The sequence below is a fragment of the Acinonyx jubatus genome, chromosome E4, assembly GCF_027475565.1.
Source record: "Acinonyx jubatus isolate Ajub_Pintada_27869175 chromosome E4, VMU_Ajub_asm_v1.0, whole genome shotgun sequence".
NCBI lineage: Eukaryota > Metazoa > Chordata > Mammalia > Carnivora > Felidae > Acinonyx > Acinonyx jubatus.
In genome coordinates, this window is record NC_069395.1 from 64,310,020 (window position 1) to 64,331,523 (window position 21,504).

The window sequence follows — 21,504 nt, forward strand, 5'->3', positions numbered from 1 at the left end:
GCAGCCAGGGAGAAGTGGAAGCACGCAGGAGCCCAGGAAGTCACGCCCCGGGCCTGTGTCCCTCGTCACCGCACCATTTATGCCCACTTAAACAGGCCTGGTTCACAGTAGGAGCTCAATGACCAGTGCAGTAAACTTCTCTAAGTCTGGACATCCAGAGACACTTGGTATCTTTATACGTTCCTTTACCCACTCCTTGTTCTATCATTTATGTTCATATGCATACAGTCACCGTGATTTATAATTTATATTATAGTTTATATTCCAGCTCCTCCATTTTTTAAAACACATATACAGTATACACACATGTAGAGAAAGAGAGAGTGTGCGCGTGAACAGTGAAGGGCCAGAGGGAGAGAGAGAAAGAGAGAATCCCAAGCAGGCTCCACACTCAGCCCAAGGCCCGACGTGGGGCTCGATCCCACAACCTGGGGATCATGAGCCAAAATCAAGGGTCGGACACTCAACCGACTGAGCCATGCAGGCACCGCCACCCCTCCATCCTCATGTCTCTCGTGGTGCCCAGCATAATGGTGGGTGCTCTGAAGGTTGGCCTAAGGATGCTGGCATTTAAAGGTTAGTAGAAATCAACAAGAATCACAATAAACTAAAAGTCAGCTAAGTGTTCCTGTGAAAAATAAGTACAACAGTCGCCATTTATCACTGTAGTCACTTAGAGTTAATTCGGTCCTACAGGAAACCCTTCTGGGGTTCTAAACTTAAATTTTACAGAGCCTGGCTTTCTACCCTGTGAGTGAGTAGGGATGGTCTTTATTAGCAAAACTTAAGGGGGGAGGGTGGGGGGAGAGAGGAGGAGAGGGAGAACTCTTCCCAAAGCTTTCCTGTGGCCTGTCCTGAATCCTCCAGTGCAGGCAGGAAGCATCCTAGTTGGCGAGCCCCTGTGAGGGGTCTGGACGGTGGGCTGCTCCCGGCCCCACCCCTGCCCAGGGTCCCCGTATCCTCTCCATCCTGGAGCTTCCCTCCACCTCTACCAACCCACATGGTGGTCAGGGCTGAAGAGTCTTTGCCCATATTAATACAGACCTCCTTTCCCGGGAAACACTTGGGAAGGGGACTAAAACTTCAGGGCAGTACAGCCTCGCCTCAAATATCCATCATCTCAAGTGGGCATGTACCTTCTAAGGTACGTGGGCGGAAACTGTCTTTAGTGAAGAGAATAAACTCAGCTTCATAGAGAAGCACATCAGAGGACCAGAAGTCTGTCGTTCAATCCTTCTCTCTAACCACCACCACACTACCAAACAGAAACTTCTGGAAGGCAGGAGCAGTCGATTCATGGAGTCGACTCACGGAGACTTGTGAATCTGTTCCAGAGTAAAATAGTGGGAGGGGGACGGGGAACAGGGCACTCTACCCCGTCTACAGGCTTCTGCTGACAAAAGATGTGCAGAAGCTCCAGCCCCCACTATCTCGGAATGCGACCCAGCAGTAGGGTCACCACGGAGGTGAGTCACGATGAGGTCATGCTGGAGCATGGGGCCCATACGCCAGTGGGACTGGTGATCCTTGGAAGAAGGATGTGTGAGGAGAGACACAGAACTCCACGGGAAGGTGGAGGCAGAGATCAGAGTGACACATCTATGCAGCAAGAGACAGCGAGGATGGCCTGCTGTCACCTGTACCGAGAGAGGGGACCAGAGCAGAGTCTCCCCAAACCCTCACATGGGGCTCACTCTGCTGACACCCTGATAAGTTTTTGTTGTTTTCGGCTGCATGGTTTGTGGCACTTCATGACGGCAACGCTGGGAAACTAATACAGTGTCCGAATTCAGATTTCTAAGAAAACCTGTGTCAGTCCAACAACATGTCTGTGGGCTGGATCCAGGCCCCGGCAGCCAGGCCGCCTCAAATTTCAGTGATCACTCTCCAAGGGCTAGTGAGCACTTTTGCTGAAAAACAAAAATGCTGTTAACAAACCTTTTTTTTTTTTTTTTTTTTTGGTAAAAGCAGTGCAATGTGCCATATGTTACACGTTCACACACACACAAAGAGCAGAATTACCTTCTAGCGCCTGGAGGTGAGAAGCATGGGTGCTATAGTCAGACTGCCTGGGTTCGTATGCTAGCCCTGCCCCTCATTAGCTATGGGGTCTGAGCACTCTGGGCCTCAGTTTCCTCCTCAGAAGTGGGAATGACTCCCTGCTTCACAGGTGAGCACACGGCATGCTGGGAAGCCATGAGAATTACACAGAGCAGGGAGGACTCCACGATCCAAGCCATGCGGTCTCTACCACCGCACATTATTATTCGATTTATTGTGAACTCATCTAGGACCAGGCTTAGGGCTTGGTCATTCTCACCCGGTTCACCTTGTTTGCACGTGACAGGTGGTCAGACACAACTGGGGAGGGAAGGCAGCACTTACTTCACCTAACTCCTGTAACTGTGAACTTCCCCAGGGCAAAACCCAAGTCTTGAATCATCCATGGCGCCCAGTTGAAAGGTTATGCTCAGAGTAAATGGAAGTCTTTCCACTGGAGGGAGGTCTGCGGCTATACTGTTCCACCCAGCGGGAATGGGAGCGGGAATTAAATGCTTCATTCCAAGTTCAGGGTCTGGACCTGCGTTTGCCTGTTTCTTTTCTGCTTATCATACACACATGACAGGTAGAGCAAATCAGGCTGATACACCCTCACCGAGGAGTCTGAGAAAACCTATTAACCCAAGGCAGAGGAAATAATATCAAGCACATGACAAATGCAGCAGTCAGTAATTTTGCAATAACCAGCAAATGCTGAGAAATGCACTTAGTCTCTGTGGCTGCCTGATGCTGACTGGAGAGAGGCTCTGAGTACAGAAAACAAGATCCTAGTCCGAACTGTGTGATATGCAAGCTTCCCACTGGGTAGTGCCCACCGCCCACTGGCCTGCTGGCATTATCTTGACAAAGCCCATGATACGTCAGCCAGCTATTCTGTCAATAAAGTTTTATTGATACTCAGCCCTGACCATTCACTTACATACTGCCTATGGCTGCTTTTGTGCTCAAGTACAGAGTAGAACTGTGGTAACAAAGACCCAGAAAGCCCAAAAAGCCTAAAATATTTACTGTGTGGTCCTTTACAAAAAAGACTCTGAACCCCTAATCTGAACCATCCCGCTGTGATTATATGAAAAATCAAGCTCTGAGGGAACAGAAACCTTGTTTGTCTGGCTCAGTCCTCTGTCTCTGATGCCTAGAAGACCTGATTTACAAAGGTGCTCAAAAACCCTTGAGTACAGAATGAGTACGTAGCCAAATAAATGTGGAATTTCTACAACAGGTCATACCAACAGCATCCACGGTGCTAGAAGATGCCCGCTGGGCTGGGCCAGCTTATGGCTGGGCCATAAGCTCTGCCCTCTCTCTGAGAGGTCCAACCAGAAGTACCTAGGTCCTGCCACCAGATGTCCCTTGGTTGACTAACGAGGAGGCATCTGTGAGCACCAGCTTGGACAAACGAGTGGGACACAGTCATTACAAGAATTCAGTCATGCTGATGTGTCAGGGCAGATTAAACCCAACTACGAAGAACCTTTCCGAGTCCCTTTTGTCTCTACCTAATCGTTTACGTTAGAAACGTCTGAAGGGAGTAAACACGGGCAAAACAGTACAGACTTCAGGTTTCCCTTACACACATGAACTCCAAACAGCTGCCAGAAGGCAAACATATATAAACACAAATGCTCCAGGTACTGAGCAAACAAAAAGATTTTCAGATCTGAAAGAAAAGGCCTGATCTATCCTCCCATAACAAAAGCAAAGAAAGAAACAGAGAAGCCAGACGTTTCTGAGAAAGATCCTTCAGTGTTAATATTAAAAGCATGTGCAAGTTCTGGCTCCAGTAAAATTGTTTATGGTTAGATTTATAGTAAGAAAGGGTCCTTTAACTTGGAAACTGATCACATAGAACGTGCTGCATAAAGAAAGAATTCACTATTATTTTTCTCTATTTTCTTCTGCTCACTCGAAGAACTATTGCTTCCATACATGTCTTCAAGGCAGGCATGAGCAGGACACTCTCCCAGTCTGCCCTCCGGTCTGCTCTGGGAATATCCATGGTCACTGGCAGGTTTGTAGAGCTGTGACTCTCCCACAGAATCCAGGCATAATTTCCCAGGAGGTTTTTTTGGGTAATACTGAAGTACCATCTTTAAAGGCAGTAGGGGGTTTAATTACACTTATGATAAGATCTCATTTAGATTTAAATAAAAGAGGCATTTATGGTCTCAGTTTCTGACGAAACATGAAAAAAAATCAAAATGCTGGTCTGAAGGCTGACCTAATATAACAGTAAAAACTTCAATACTGTATCAAAGAGATCCCAATATAACAAGTTTTCTTTAATTAATTCCCTCTTAAACCCACTTAATTCATACTTAATTCATATTCCCCATAACAAAAACTCCAGGTACTAGGAAAAATGTGCATGGTCCATATAAACTGTTTATACCATATTAAGAGAGTTTATTTATTCCATAGGATGAGCAAAACGAAATCAGACAAGGACTGACTCCGTGGACCTGATTTGAAGCGTGTTGCACTCCATTTAGAGAGGATTTCCCTATTGCTCTTGTAGTCACACCATAAGACGTGGTTGAGCATTTACTAAAAGACTCTCCAAGGCCCTGCGTCTCTGTGGGGCAGTAGATGATGTACCAACTTGACCTTGCTCCCCCGCTCCAGCTGAGAGCATCTGACACTGAAGGTCTCACAGACACTGTGTGTCCCACTTCCTCGCCTTATCTTATTTTGCCACAGCCTTCAGGATATTGTTTTCAATTGTAACTTTTCGGACCTTTTCACCCTTGGGGGACAGTGTGCCTATATCAGGATGGACATTAATGCATTTTCATCAAAAGGAAACAAAATAAGAAAAGAAAGTTAATGGCTAATTACAGCAGATTCATTGCTTTTCTATGAGAACCAGACAGGCCCTTCACAGTACTGCGATCCAAGAATAAAATGACAACCACCTTTTCACGACCAGCTAAGAAACACGTCGGATGAGATCAGAAGTCCAGCATAGATGGGCCACGGGGCCCCCTGACCAGATGCCCACAGCAGATTTTTTAATGGTTTGACTTTTGTTCTTAAACTATATGTCCGGCTTTCCCCTTATTTGTTTCAAACCCTCTGTGTGGGAGTGTTAATAAAATCTAACATCTGTAAGTCTCTCATATTGGTATGACGGATCCCTGCTTAAGTTTTCTTCTTTGTTCTAGTTCTCAATGATGGGATCTCAACAATCTCCCGAAAGTTTCCAAAGATGAAGGAAATGATGTAAAAGCCCCCACTGAAACCACAAACAAACAAAAAGCCAAAACATGTGAAGACTAAGTCTCCAAATACAAACCATGATGGGATAGTTTGGGTTCCAAGGAATCAGAAACCAGTACATAAGAGGTGCCTGGGTGGCTCAGTCGATTGGGCGTCTGACTTTGACTTTGGCTCAGGTCATGATCTCAAGGCTCATGAGTTTGAGCCCCGTGTCGGGCTCTGTGCTGACAGCTTGGAGCCTGGAGCCTGCTTTGGATTCTGTGTCTCCGTCTCTCTCTGGCCCTCCCCTGCTCGTGCTCGCTCTCTCGCTCGCTCTCTCTCAAAACTAAGTAAACATTAAAAACAATTTTTTGTAAGTACGTAAAATGTATTGCTGCTGGTGAGAAGGGCCAGCAGAAATAAAGAACAGAATGAAAGAATAAGGTATATTTCAGCTTAAAACGAATCATATTCTAGTTCAACCAGAAGGCAGTATTTCCAAAACCCAAATGTGTATGCTTGTGAATGGACTCGATTAACCCTACTCTTATCCCAGGATCTTTCATAGTGGACAAAGCTGTTTCCTGTTTCTAAAAGAAAAATTACATAATCAGGAGCAAACGCCACCAGCTTCACAAAAACCTACCACGAAGCCATTTGCACCTTGTGCCCTGCTAAGTGTCTTCCCTTCCTGTGCAAGGTGTGTGCACCCCCTGTGCTCTGGGCCCCACATGCACCTCCCCCAGGACAGGGCTTCTCAAACAAGCGAGCATCAGAATCACCTGGAGGGCTTGTTAAACATACTCTGGCCCAAACCCAGAGTTTCTGATTCAGTAGATCTGAGGAGGGTATTGATGATTTACTTTTCTAAATTTCCAGATACTGCTGATCCCAGACCAAACTTGGAGAAACACTATTCTAAGAACTGCTACACTGATTTTTCTCTTTTATCCCAGATTCTTTTTTTTTTAAGTTTATTTATTTATTTTGCAGGAGACAGAGAGAGACAGTGTACAAGCAGAGGAGGGCAGAGAGAGGGAGGGAGAGAGAGAGAATCCCAAGCAGGCTCTGTGCTGTCATGACCTAAGCTGAGATCAAGAGTCAGACACTTAACTGACTGAGCCACCCAGGAGCTCAAATCTCTCTCATCTTAAAAAATACAGCAAAAATTGGGGCAGAGTGGCTCAGTCAGTTAAGCGTCTGACTTTGGCTCAGGTTATGATCTCGTGATTTGTTGAGTTCGAGCCCCATGTCCAGCTCAATGCTGACAGCTCAGATTCTGTGTCTCCATCTCTCTCTGTCTGCCCCTCCCTGGCTCATGCTCTGTCTCTCTCTCTCTCTCTCTCTCTCAAAGAAGAAAATAAATATTAAAAAAATTTTTTTAAATACAGCAAAAATTTCCTTTGACCTCATCAGGACTGGACAAAGTATATTTCTCTCTTCTTTACATACACAAATTATTAAAAGAATGTTCTCCAGGGGCGCCTGGGTGGCTCAGTCGGTTGAGCGTCTGACTTCGGCTCAGGTCACGATCTCACAGCCTGTGAGCTCGAGCCCCGCGTCGGGCTCTGTGCTGACAGCTCCGAGGCTGGAGCCTGCTTCTGCTTCTGTCTCCCTCTCTCTCTGCCCCTAACCCACTCGCATTCTGTCTCTCTCTCAAAAATAAAGAAACAATAAAAAAATTTTAAAACAAAACGAGAATGAAAAAAAAGAAAAAGAATGCTCTCCACACACCACTTTCCTCCTTGCTGCTCTGCAACCTGATGTCTGCCCTCTCAAGGCCACTGCACACACCTGCGGGGTCCAATGGATACTTCAGCCCTGATCTTACTCACTCTGCCGTACCTGGCATTGCTCACCTGCCCAAATGGCATTCCTCCTCCCTGGGGTTTTGTAACATCTATCATGGGTCTCCTGCCACCTCTCTCCCTGTCCCGTTTTGGCCTCCTTTTTAGGAAAGCCTACTTTTACCATCCCCTTAAGATTGATAACCCTTCGGGCCCCTGTCCTGGGTCTCTTCTTTTCCCTGTCCGTGTTTTGCCCGAGGATGCTCATCTGTGCCTGTAACTCAGCCCGATCCACATCCCGATGACCTCAACTCTAGACCTCTCTCCTAAACTTGCGTCCTAAGCAATTCAATCTGTCCAAAAGACACCTCGAGGCCATCAACGCCTACGAGCAAACCCATTATCTTCTACCTCAGTCGTGTTCTCCCTCCTTCATTTTCTGCCTAACGAAATGACTCCCCCAATTAGTCATGTAAAGCGTGTCTTTCAGGACTTAAGGACAAGCACGTCCTCATGTCTCATGCCCCATCTCAGTCTGTCCAATCTACCTCCTAAGTGGATCTTAAATCTGTCCCTTTGTTCCCATCTCTATGACCTCTGCCCCAACTTAGGTCAACATCAACTCATCTGGATGGGTGTGATGTTCACCGTTCAGGACTCCTGACTTCTAGCTCCCCTTCCTAATCTCCATATTGCAGAGACAGTAACCTTTGAATCACACCTGACGATCCTCTTTCCAAAATTACTCAGTGGCTGCCATTCCCACCGAAATAAAGTTTTTACAACTTCTGCACGGCATTCAGAGCCTTAGATGTTTGCATCTTCCCTATCTCTCTAACCTCATTTCCAGTCACCCCCTCCTATTTTGAGCTCTAGCAGTACCAAACTATGTAATTACACTTCTGGACATGTCACATTTTCTCACATCTAAAACCTTCTGTGTATCCTATTCCCCCTGCCTGGAAGAGTACCTATAAAAGCCCTGCACCAGCATTCTCTTCTTTCCAAAACCTTCCCCAGTCCGCTCGGATTTAGGTCCCTTTCCTGTTTCCACTCCACCTGGAACCTGCCTCTATTAAAGCAATCATCTGGGGGCGCCTGGGTAGCTCAGTTGGTTAAGTGTCTGACCCGTGATCTCAGCTCAGGTCTTGATCTCAGGGTCGTGAGTTCAAACCCCACTCTGAGCTCCATGCTGGGCTTGAATCCAACTTAAAAAAAAAAAAAAAAGCAATCATCTGCTCATAAGCCTATCACTGCACTAAACTGTAAGGTTCTCGTAAGTCTTTGAATCGCCAATGCTGAGAATACATGGCTCAAAATATGAGCCCCACTAAAAATAATTTTTAAATAACATGTCAGTGACTCTGAACAAGGGAACACACACGTTTTAGGGTTACCTGAAATACTAAGTTTCAGACGGCCAATGTCATATATGTATTTCCCTTCAATTAGAACATGTTAAATCCCTTGTTCATGTCACCTCCTCCAGGAATTGGAGGAGACACAGACATTAGATTTGGGGATGCTTAGGAATCTGTTAAAATTGTTTTTGAAGAAGTTTTCTGGTTACAACAGTTTTCTCCTCTAGTCATTAGAAGAATGAGGGGAGCCGAGGGAAGCTGGTATTTGGGAATTTTCTCTTCTCTGTAAGTACCTGAGTTTGTTTTTCTGACGTTTTAATCTAAGACAGTCACCTCAAAATACATGTGTGCTACATAAAGCCGCACTATCTCCCCGCAGCTGAGCCAAGCTTTTCATACCACTTACACAGCCCCTTAGAGAGCCCTCCCTGCTCTTATTACAGTACCATAAACAAAATTATATGAAATATTTTTTACTGTTTATTTTATTTTTGAGAGAGACAGAGTGTGTGAGCAGGGAAGGGGCAGAGAGAGAGGGAGACACAGAATCCGAAGCAGGCTCCAGGCTCCGAGCTGTCCGCACAGAGCCAGACACGGAGCTCGAACTCACGAACCACGAGATCATGACCTGAGCCGAAGTCGGACACTTAACCGACTGAGTCACCCAGGTGCCCCAAAATTATATGAAATCTTAAAGCCAGTAGTAAATGTCTCAATTAGCTGACCGAAAAGGTAGCATTTGGGCATTTTCAGGGTCTTCGGTAAAGGCTTTCCTGCTCCTGAACAGCCCGTCCTGCACAGACACCATAAGAGAAGAACAGAACTTCGTTTCTTCACTCCCAGTCCCTCCGGTGCAAAGATACCCCACCCACACCCAAGGTGGCAAAGCCTCCTCATCGAGGGGTGCGTGCTAAGTGCCACGCAGCAGGCTGCCCGTGGCCTTCACTGAGCTTAAGTCAGTCTCGCCTCACAGATAATTTAAAGACACCCAGTTCGGATGGACACGGCAAATAAACGTGCATTTGGGGACCAAGAAAAAAGCTAAGTGGAACTAAGTGACCGCACTTGCATTTTATGTCAATGTCACTGCACATGTGTGGCAGGCTGGAGAGAACACCTCATTTTGAATTACTCATCACTTGTAGCTGGATGGGGAAATGCTGACAGATCTGTGCTAGATGAAACAGATCGCAGCACTCTTGGAAACAGTCTACTTTTATGATGAAACCAACTCTGACATCCATGCCTCCAAACATAGCTTAGGCCTGAACCCAAGTTGAAGAATGTCCAAAACATCTTGAAGAATCCAGATGTTCCTGTAATCATCACTGATAAATTTCCCAAGAGAGAAGAACTTAAACAGAGACGGGAAATTCCAAGATTTAATACCCAGAGAATATCTGCATGCAGAGAACTTTGCATTCAGACCACAGGAAGTCACGGTCCTACTGTTGGCTGACGTGGTCGGATGTCTGGGGTTTTGTGCTAAGGTATACCCTCCTGGAACACCACCCTTTCAGAAAGCGGAGGGGAATCACGCAGGGGTAAAAGACACAGATGTAGAAAATACACTATTAAAAAGGACGGAAGGAACCAAGGAAGTTTTAACAATTATTAATAACAAGTGACATAAACGGGACCCTTTCTGTGCGCCGACATTGTGCTGAGATGCTTAACTTTTATTCCTCACAACATACCTTCTACAGGCTACGTTATTATTCCCACTTTACAAAGGAGGAAACTAAGGCTTGGAATTATTAAGAAACCTGCTGAAGATATAGAACATAGAAACCATGGGGAAGGCAGGTGAACTCTCTGGACTCCAAAGCCCCAGCTCTTAAGACAGAAGAGATTGGTTACATTCCAAAGTAAGCGTTCCCAAACCCACTTGTGCTAGAGAACCACCTCGGGAGTTTTTTCAAGAAAACAGAATTTCCAAGGTCCCACCACCAGATTCTGGTTCAGTTGAACTGGCATAAAGGCCAGGAAACTGTGTTTTTATAATGGTCTCTCTCAATGCTCTGCTGGGTCTGAGAACCACAGCTCCAGACTCCAGAACTGGAATAAACGCAGAGGAGACACCAGAAGGCACGTCTGACTCCACCTTATTATACAGACAAACCAAACCAAATTACACACAGACACACAGCCCACAGCCCTAACAATCAGAACTTCTCAAATACGGTTGCAGCTGTTGTTAGAAAAGAGCTCAATCCCTGGAAATCGAGGCTGCCGGTCCCACTCCTGGTGTGGCCACTTCCTGGGCAGGCAGCCCTGGTCACGCCATTTTCTCTGGGAGTCTCCATTTCCTCAACTGGCAATGACAGATTGCTTCCCTCAAAACAGTGTCATTAAGAACTGGACACAATTAGGTAAAACTCCAAGCGTTGTGCTTGGTATGAGATGGACCTTCAGCAACCACACTCCATCACTGTCATGAGCAAGTGATCCCTGCCCACCCACCCAGAATTCAATCACCCAGCCAGGCTCCCATGGCAGGCCTTGGTGAGTGTTCCCCTCCCAGGAAGGGGCCTGTCATATGAGGGAACCTGCTCCAAGCCCCAGTTTAGCATTGGGCCCTGACTGGCCTGATCTCCTCAGCCGACACCTGGCTCCCTTGCCCCAGGGACAGGCAATAACCAGGGCCTGAAGTAAGCAGCAGAGGGCACTCATCCAGCCACAGAGACTGGTTTGGAAGAAAGGCTGATGTATGTGCCCTAAACTGGGTCAATCAGAATGAACCCAAAGTCTTTGGTTGAGAGTTGGAGGGAGAGAGAATGGTTCCTCTTCCAGGTCATGGGGTATGTCAACAAGACACCTGACACTCAGCAACCCCTTGCTACCAAACGCCTTAATCAAACTGTATCTGAAGCCTGATCTCACTCTATGTTTTTTGAGATCTGTGCACCAATAAATCCCCCCCCCCTTTTTTTTGTAGTTTAATAGTGGTTTGAGGTGGTTTTTCTATTACAGAGACTGAAAACATTCTAACATAAAGAGAATCACCTGGATGGCAGAGGTGAGACATAACCACCAGATCACGTCGAACTTGGGTTCTGTGACTTCTTAGACTATTTCTACCAGTGCCTTTCAGAAGGTTCACAACACTTACGGTGATGAGTTTCTTCAGCCTGGAATGCCCTGCCTTCTTTCTCCTCCTAAAAATCCTCACCTTTTAGAGCCCAACTTAAATGCCACCATCGCTCCAAGAAGAAGCGGTTAATCAATCTTCCCCTGCACTCCCACAAAGCTTTACTGTTCCTCTTTTATCCCTCATTTCCCTGTGAATTGTTCTCATGTTTACCTCCCCTTAAATGTAGGCTGGGAGCACCTTGTGTAGCAAAGAGCACGAATCTAGCTCATTGTGCATGTCCAATGCCTAATGTGGGGCCAGACACGCAGTAGGCATGCAGTCAACTTCCACTGATTCATTAAATGCCAGGTGACCGGTAAGTTGGATAAACGGGATGAAAATAACACTGCCATAGGTTCCTGGACGTCTTGCCTTGTCCCCTGAAGGAATCAAGGAGAAATACATCCTCCAACTGTCATGGTTGATCATCGATGACAAGTGGAGTTTTTTTTTTTCTTTTTTCCTCTCTCAAAGTTCAACTCAGGTGTGATAGGGTTTGTAGTGAGGTAGGTGGCTATAGTCTTTCCCAACCTTATTAAACCTACTCAGAGCTTTACGTGTACAATCAAGGTGGAAAACTCAGGTCCTGCAGATGCCCCGCCTTAAAGTGTCTTCAGTGACCTCTAAAAAGATATAAGGACACCATCATCTCTTCTGTAATACCTCACAGCTCTAAGTTCTAACATCATCCTATATCGCCTATGTTGGCAGGTTATTTCTCCTACATTTGTTGCATTTCACTTTTTCTCCCCCCTTAAGTGAGAAAAGTGGTAAGACAGAGGAACACTTCCCTAGTTCTAATTCCCTGCTCCTAAATCTGGACCTTAAATGAAATTTTTGGATCTGTCATGGTTTCATATGAAACATTCCCTCAAAGGAAGGAAATATTCAACCTGAACAGGAGTGGATTTGTTCTCACATTCCCACAATCACATTCTCAGCAACCAGGAGATTTCCTGCAACTCCCAATTCCTCACTAACATGGATCATCTTGGCCTGGAAGAATGGGATACAAGGGGCCTTTAGAAGCTGGAAGCAGATCCCCTCCCCCCGCCCCCCCGCTAGAGTTTCCAAAAAGAAACGTAGCCGAGTCAATACCTTGATTTTTATAACCCAGTGGGACTTGTAGTGAACTTGTGACCTAGAGAACCCTAAGGTAGTAAAGGCGTGGTTTTTAAAGCCACAGAGTTTGCAGTAATTTGTTATGACAGTAATAGAAAACTAACATACCCGCCTTCCTCTACAGGTGACTGACTGCTAGCTCTTCGGCATCCATAGCTGCCACCTTCCAGATTGAGTGGGGCTGTTTACAAGAAATGGGTAAGCTTATCAAATATGGAGCATGATCATAAATCATGGTCATAAGTTGAGGTCAAGTTAGGAAAAAGAAAATACTACTTAAATTTATCAAGGATCCAAAGAGGAGGAAAGTTCAGATAACTACTCAAATATGAATATGAAACATCTCTCTCATATTCACAACAGACATGAATGGATAGATGCCTTCCTTTAACTAAAATGCTTTCTTTTCTTTGTGTGGGTAAAGTGAATTTATTTGCTACTTCAACACATAATCACGAGCCCCTTCCATGTGCCAGACACCGTGGAGAGGGCTGAGAAGGTTCTATCTTCAGGATGCTTACAACCTGTGTGAGCAAAGGCTGGCATAGAAATGAATTCTTTACATCTTCTTTCATCCAGGCTAAATGGAAAATAGGAGTAGAATCACGGCTCACAAGTTGTATCCTAATAGACAGGTGTACAGACTAAGAGCTGAGCCATGTGTATTTGTCACCTATTGTTACCGGCTCAGAGTATCTCACGAAGCTCCAGTCAAGCTGACATCAGCAGGGACCACAGCCCACTCATGGATGGACCAAGCCTGAAGGAGGCATTCCCAAGCTCACTCGTGGGGTTGCTGGCACACCTCAGTTTCTCACCGGCTGTGTGCCCAAGGCTTAGTGACCGCCCCCCCTCAACGTGGGCTTCTCCATAGGGCTATTAACAAGAAGGAAGAATGACCAACACAGAAGCCAATGTCCGTTACAATCTCATCTCAGAAATGATATGCCATCACTTCTGCCATATTGTATTGGCCACACAGACCAACTCTGGTCCAAGGCGGGAGAAGATACCCACAGATGTGAGGATCTGAAGGCGGAACTCTGGAGGCCATGACGGAGGCTGGCTATAACACCCTGTTCTTCCACAACAGCTTAACAAGGGAAGCCGTGTAGAATAAACATAGCTCTAGACAGGTGCTCATGAGGTCTGGAGGAGTCATGCATCTCTGGCTCTCTAGTCTGTATCAGTCTGTATCATCTATCAAGGCCCTCGTTTCGACAACTAGTCATAATGCCAATGGCCCCGCTGCTCCTGCTACTTAATGTCACTGAGTGCCTCCCACGTGCCAGACCCCATTTGAAGCATCACGTCCTCGCCGACTCATTTAGTCCTCACTACACCCCTACGACGTGGGTACACTTTTCACCCCCGTGGGACAGCTGAGGAAACTGAAACACAGAGAGGTTCATCCATTTGCCTGAAGTTGCATCACTTGGAACAGGCAGTCAGGATTTAGGTGGTTTAGCACCTGAATCCCTGTCCTAAGCCACTGTGCTCACCTGGCTCTCTAGCAGAGTATGGAAACAATGCAAGTAAATAAACTATTTATAAGAACATTAACAGTCCTAAAATTTAAAAGGAAAAACCACATTGAAAATTCTGGCTCAAAAATAGTATAATTCTAACTCTATGAGGGACCGAGAGCAGTCGCACTTGTAAAGACACCAAGTAGAACAGTGGAGGGCATGGCTGGGGGGAATGGGGAGTTACAGTTTAATGCGTACGGGGTTTCGGTCTGCAGATGAAACAGTACTGGGCTTGGGTGGTGGTGACGGCTGCACAATACTGTGAATGTGCTTAACGGCACTGGCTGTATGCTTCAAAACTGTGAAAGTGGTGAATTCTGTGTTAGGTATATTCTACCACAATAAAAACAACAACTCAGTTATCTGATCCTGCATCCAGAGGCTCACTCAAAATGAAAAATCCACACATCTCATCACTTTAGCGGCTTAGAAAATAGTTTAGTTCTACAGCGTAGAAAGCAATCCGGAAGGATTTGCCTGTTCTGGTTGGTGCAACATCTTTCTCTCTTCTTCCGGCCGCTCCTTCCCTTGAAAAACATAAAATGTTAGAACAGCTTCCTTCACGCTTGTATCTCCAAGTCACATAAGCAGCAATTTTCAAGTGGAAATTGCACTGGGTCCCAAACCCAGAGAAAACCTACCCACGCTACTGAGTGCTCCATAGCCCACACGTTAGGAGCTACTCTGTGATCACCATTATTTGCACCCTTCCCCAGATGCATTTCAAGAGGCAGAGAGTGGCCCAACTAATTGAAGGCAGTGGAGTCAGCTGACAGGGAGCCGGGACTCTGGAGTAACGGCACATGATGGGAGGGGCAGAGAGAGGGGGGGAGAGAGAGAATCCCAAGAAGGCTCTGCACTGTCAGCATAGAGCCTGACGCGGGACCTGAACTCACGAAAAGGGAGATCAAGACCTGAGCTGAAACCAAGAGTTGGACGCTTAACCGACTTGAGCCACCCAGGCGCCCTGACACCTGGGCTTCTTGTTAAACTGCTGTCTTGGATGTGCTGGATGACGAGCGGAGAGATGGGAAGGTTACTCTCACTCCAGATCAGCCCTCTGGTTTAATGCTCTTTCCGTCACTGAGCGGCTCCCTCACCACCGTGGCCATCTTTCCTCCTGTTTGGGGCAGGAGTTGTACCTCCCTGAGGCATTTCTGGTCTCATTTCAGAAACAGGAAGACCTGTCATAAAAAATGCGGTATTATGCCCTTAGTCGAGAACACGTGTTGTTTAATTCACCCATCACTTCCCCTCCTCCACAGGCAAGATCACAAACCGGGTCGTGTGGGGTGACATAAAGTAAAAGGTACAGAAAGTAAAAAAAAAAAAAAAAGATACTGTAAAAAGGACACGGGTAAAAGCTAACTTTCACTAAACATTCTTTAAAACTACATAAGGACAGATACCATATGTTTTTACTCACATGTGGAACTCGAGAAACTCAACAGAAGACCATGGGGGAGGGGAACAGGAAAAAAATAGTTACAAACAGAGACAGAGGCAGGCGAACCATAAGAGACTCTTAAATACAGAAAACAAACTCAGGGTGGATGAGGGGGAGGGGAAAGTGGGTGATGGGCCTTGAGGAGGGCACCTCTTGGGATGAGCACTGGGTGTTGTGCATAAGTGATAAACCACGGAGTCTACCCCAAAAATCAAGAGCACGCTTTACACACTGTATGTTAGCCAATTTGACAATAAATTATATTTTTAAAAAAATCAAAGAAATAAAACTACAAATAAAGAAATGAAATAAAAGACATCCTTTACCAGGATGCTCCCGGTGCCCACTTACTGAGCAAACTGTCGTGATTGTTGACGCTGCCTGTCAGAGGGGCTCCACAGACCTGGGGGCCACCCGGGAGCACCCGGGGAGGACCGTGTGGCACAGAGACGGCGGCCACGGGGAAGACAAGGTCCACGCTAAATCGACCGCTACTTCGTGTGCTGTCCGTATGACAAGTGTCGAGCCTAAGCCTGCTTGTGCACCTGAACGATGGAGGGAACAGTAACGCACTTGCAGCGGCTGTGAGCAGTTATCAAACATAATTTACGCCAAATGTTTGATAAATCTTTACAGACGATACACATAAGAACCGTGGGGCTGGACGCCACTGAGACATTACTCTGTAATTCTTCTCTTGCTTTGGTTCCCGAGGGGGACTTCTCAGCGCCTCAGGGGAGGCAGCAGGGCGGTCCGAAAGCCCAGATGAGTAGGGGGTGGGCCCTGACACCACCCAGGAGCACAACTAACCGGGGAGGAGGAGGTGGGTGAACAGAGCCGTGTGCACCTTCACAGACGCCCACGTCCTCTGTGTGACAAGGGGACATTGGGGAGCCGCCGGGCCTGCAGAGGCTAAGAGCCCCAAGCCCCTCCTGGCTTGGTTCTGGGCATGACCCCAGAAACTCCAGAGGGAGGTGAGGTTTTCCACACCCCAGGGTTAAGAGGAATCTGTCACAAATTGGACAGCTTCAGAGAAAAGATTTTAAACGTGATTTCTTGCACAATGCCATCTCTGGACTAAGATTTCTCCCCATTACCACATCTAATCTTCCGACACCTAATACCTTTCTGGCTGTTAACGACGCTCAATGCATTGAATGTCTAATTAATTTTCTCATTTTACGTTAAAAATACATACATGAAAGCCATCTTCTCTGACCAGAAACACACACACACGGAGGGGCTTTAATGAAAAGGGCGTTCGCAGGCACGTTCTGAAATGATTCCTCCAGGCTGCTGGACACATGAAGGATGCTCGATGAAAACCTGTTGGCTGACCGGTGACGAACGGTCCAGAGCAGCTCCCCACCTCCCCGGACTCCAGCAATCAACAGCATCCACCTGCCAGCTCCCTGGCCAGGACCAGGAGGCACTGTGTTGTGACGGACGGGCCTCTTCTCTATGCAAAGTCAACGTGTTGGCACAGAATAGAATTCATGATGTGGGTGTGACTTCAGACGCTGTGAGCTAACCGGCTGAGGATGACACAGATAAACATGAGGGCAGGGCCTCTGTGTATCTGGTTCCAGACACCGGAGGAATTCAGCAGATATCTGACAACTGTGGTCAGTCAGAAGGCACAAGACCTCTACCTCCAAGTATGAAATACAAAAGACGGGGAGCTGCAACACATGTGGCCGAGCTCAGGATTCAGGAGCCCGACCAAACCCAGAACAGCGTGCAGAACGAGGGCTGGCTGGCTTTCCAGGGTCCCCACCCCAACTGGAGCTGCCTCTCCAGACACAAAAAGCTCAAAGACTGCAAGAGGGAGGCAGAGAGGAGAGGAAAGAGCTATTTCTCAGTCCCAGGCTTGAATGTCCCTCGGCTCCTTCCTCTCGTTTAGCAAGATGTTTCTGCGCTTCCGAAGGAGTCGGCCCCACGTTCTGAAGTGCCAACACGACCTACCGTCCAGGAAAGTGCTGATTTATGAACCGGCACTGAGACGACATCGGCTGGCGCGGAATGCCATGGCATCTGTTTTGGGGGGGATGTGCATATGGAGTGATTTTCCAGGGGAACGCCACAGTCAGCTCCGGCGCTCTCAGGCCCTGTGAACTCGGTTCGGGGCGCAGGCTTTAATCAGAGAAATGACAGACTGGCCCTGAACGAGACACCGAATGAATTTATTTAGTGATGCCAAATATGGGGAGCCCCCTTTAAAAGGAGCAGCAAAACGAAAAGGAAGAGAAAGACCGATCTGTTAAAAGACCTCTCAGGGCAACTTAGTCACCCAGTAGTTAATCAGAGGCCAGACCGGGAATGTCACTGGGGGGCGGGCCCCTGCAGCACAGACCTCACTGCACAATCAGAGGTGTGAACATCTTTCTTTCGGCTGGAATTTCTGGAGCTTCTACGCTGCACACACTTGGTGCTGTAAGACGCAGGCGGCTCCCTCTCTCCTCAAGAAGCCTTGATAGATGTTAACAACTAGCATCTCGATTAGCAATGCGCTTTCATCCCATGTGATCTCATTTCACCTCAGCCTTGAATCAGCACTGGCGGGGATTCCTGTCCCTGAGAGAAACTGAACGTGGGCTGCAGTAAGGGACCCGCTCGGGTAGCTCGGCAATGCAAATGACATGGCCCCGCAGCCCCTGTTCGCGGTTCCCAGCCCTCCCCCGGAAGCTCAGAGCACCCAACGGCACCCGGGGAGCAAGGCCACAGGGAGTGTGTGAGGGCAGAGGAGGAAGTACAAGGGCGAAGCTGAGCGGGGGAGGGGGGAGCTCACAAGCTGGGGAGCGATCAGAACTGCTGGGACCGGGACCAGCCGCTATCTGGGGCATCTTCACGCCCTGAACTGCCGTGAAGAGATAACAGCTTTCTTTGGCGGCCGCTCAGACAGCAGGTCGTGCGTGGGCCCTTTTCTGGCAACGTCCGTGCAGACAAACCTCTCCCCATCTGAGCTGAAAGGTTTGACAATAGTGTAGTCTGTAGACAAGGAAATCCTCCGCGTGGCATCCCTCCAGGGAAAATGTTAGGCTGAGCCTGGGCCAGGGCTGCCGGCACCTGCCAGCAAGTGAATTCCCAAGTGCGGGTTCACAGGTAGGCCCCCCAGGCCCGGCGGCCAGCGTTTCGTCAGAAGAGAAATGGAGACCCGGGGGTATGTTCCTGCCGACAGCCCCGCTTGGGTGACCTCCCTCCCATCCCTCAACGGCCTTTTGGGAGGGCAAACATCATTCACCCTGCACACAAAGTATAATGAAACTTCATTTTCTGAACCCCCGGGGTTTTGAAACCTGATGCTCTTATCAAGACGCGCTTCTTGCTAAATAAATAATTCTAAGTCAGTGACCTAGGGACTCACGTCAGAACGACAGCCTGACGTCTTCAGTTTTTATTATTGTTTTATTTAATAGCTATGATTCTCCTAAGAGCCTCTGTGACCTCACAGCCATCAGGATGGCTGTTCACAAAAAAACAAGTAACGAATGTTGGTGAAGATGTGCAGTGACTGGAGTCCTTCTGCACTGCCGAGGAGAACGTGAACGAGCACGACCACCGTGGAAAACAGTTTGGTGGGTCCCCAGGGAACTGAACGTAGACCTACCGTACAATCCAGGGATCCCACATCTAGGTATACACCCAAGGGAATTAAAAGCAGAAACTCAAAACATACTTATACGCCAATATTCATGGCAGCAATCTTCACAACAGCCCAAAGGTGGAAACAACCCAAATGTCCATGGATGGATGGATGGATGGATAAGATGTGCCGTACACGTACAATGGGCTATTGTTCAGTCACAAAAAGAGGTGCAGTTCCGACACCTGCTACACCATGGGTGACGCTTGAAGACATGACGCTGAGTGACAGAAGCCAGACACAAAAGGATAAACAGAATCCTCCAATTAGACAGAAAGTAGATGAGAGATTAGCAGGGCTGGGGGAGTGCGGGTGGGGGGATTACTGCTTCGTGGGGCGCAGTTTCTGTTTGGGGTGGTAAGAAAGTTTGGGAAATAAATAGTGGCAATGGTTGTGCAACACGGTAAATGGAATGAACCGTATGTTTAAAGACAGTTAAATCGGCAAATTTTACGTGATGTACATGCTACAATAAAAACAAATACACAACCAAACATGAAGGCAAAACGTAAGAGAAAACAGTGTGGAAATTTAAAAACAACAACACATAAAGAGCTTGCTCAAGAAACAGTTTTAAAAAGACTGTGCTAATGACACACGCTGTTGTCACTCAGTTTACTTCCAAAGGCAGATAAAACAGGAAAGTGATAATCCTTGCAACAATGCCAAGTTAACCACATTTACATGGTATCTATTCTACACCAGGAATTCTTTTACGGGCCATACACATTCTAAGTCCTGCAATCCTCCCCATAACCCTTTGATGGAGGTTCTATTATTACCCCATCTCAACGTTGATGATTCTGAGAGCCCTACAGGTTAAGTAACTTCCCTAAGGTCACACAACTAGGACGTGGCAGAGACTGGATTTAAACCTGAGCCTGGACCCAGAGTCTACATTCTTTTTTTCAAAAAAAAATCTTTTAGTGTTTATTTTTTCATTTTTGAGAGAGAGAGAGGGAGAGAGAGGGCGAGCAGGAGAGGGGCAGAGAGAGAAGGAGACACAGAATCTGAAGCAGGCTCCAGGCTCTGAGCTGTCAGCACAGAGCCAGACGTGGGGCTTGAACCCACGAACCGTGAGATCATGACCTGAGCCGAAGTCAGATGCTTAACCGACTAAGCCACCCAGGCACCCCCAGAGCCTACATTCTTTTTTTTTTTTTTCAGAGTCTACATTCTAACAAGGCTCCTCTTGTCAGGATAGGAGATATAAACGCGAGTGAAACAAAAACCAAAAACCAAAAGCCGAAAACGATAGGGATGTATAAATAATTACTGGCTAACTCAAGTTAAGGAGACAGATACAGGTTAATGAGACCAACATACTCCTCTTCTTTCAAAATCAAACATTAACTGCTAAATAAACAGCACAGGACACTATGGATCTTCTGGGCTCAAGCAAGTCCCTTCGGGAAGATGAAGAAAAAAGCAGGAAGCGCGCTGGACTTGAGGTGACAGAATCTGGTTTTAATTCCTGGCTCTGTCGCTTACATCATCTGCTTATTCACTCAGCAAGCATTTACAGTCTGTCTGTCCGCCGGGCACGGACAACGGCCAGCTAGTGCGCTCAGGGTTTCAAATCCTAGTCCCTCCGCTGTAACATGGGCATTACACTGACCTCACAAGGTTGTGGTGAGAGTCAAATAAGATAGGCTGTGACTGTCCCTGACCCCCATTTGCACTGAATAATAGTCCACTGAAGACGTTTTCTCTTGCCTAATTCCTCAGAATGCAGATTCTTGATAATGATCGGATGTATAAATCTTGGTGCTGGTTTTTGCGATGAAAGCACCGCGCCTGCCAGACGAGGACAGATGCACAAACAGCTACCTTGTTGTCTCTGCCCCTCCCTGTTTCCTACCCTGCAGCCAGCCAGGTGATGACACACGGAGCGGCCCAGGTAAGTGTCAGTTCCTTTCTCTTCTTCCCAGAAGAGGTGGGGAGAGGAGAGGAGAGAAAGAAGAAAGGGAAAAAAGAGTGTGGAAGAAGAAAAGGAAACGGGATGGGAAGGCAGAGGTCGGGGAGAGGGGCTGCGGTCTGCAGGGGGCTCGCAACTTCTGTTTCTCTCTACAGTGTCCCACAGGATCAACCAGGCCCCCACACTGGAAAGGCCAGGAAACTGCTTGGGACACAGGCCTGGGTCCAGAGGACTCATGCCTGTTTCCCAACCACCGCCTCCCCACCCCCGGCCTTCGGCTACCACCAGACACGCATTTAAATTAC

The 21,504-nt window shown here is 47.3% G+C and overlaps 1 protein-coding gene across 5 annotated transcripts in view; it reads right to left on the reverse strand.

The window, feature by feature from the left end:
* The window catches only part of SMYD3 (SET and MYND domain containing 3), a 682,604-nt gene that overhangs the window by 191,331 nt on the left and 469,769 nt on the right, over window positions 1-21,504 (reverse strand). The gene's annotated exons all lie outside the window — the stretch shown is intronic.